Below are 267 nucleotides of genomic sequence, written 5' to 3' on the forward strand. Positions count from 1 at the left end.
CACCGTGAGCTGGCACATCAGTCTGCTCTGCTTTTTTCGCGCTTGCTTTTTCCAGCACGGACCCGTTCCTTACTAAGTAGCGCTGGGAAGCGGGTGTCGTGAGAAACTGTCGGTCCACTAGTACCGATTGATACCTGCCTGTCAGAACTCTCCTATAGCTGCGACAATGTCTCGTAACGGTAGGAACATGGCCGCCAGATCAGTAGCAGAGGAGTCGCGAGCTCACCAGTTGGAGGCTTTTGTACACACAGCAGACTGATGTGCCAG

This window comes from Cystoisospora suis (assembly GCF_002600585.1).
Source record: "Cystoisospora suis strain Wien I chromosome Unknown contig_3084, whole genome shotgun sequence".
Lineage (NCBI taxonomy): Eukaryota > Apicomplexa > Conoidasida > Eucoccidiorida > Sarcocystidae > Cystoisospora > Cystoisospora suis.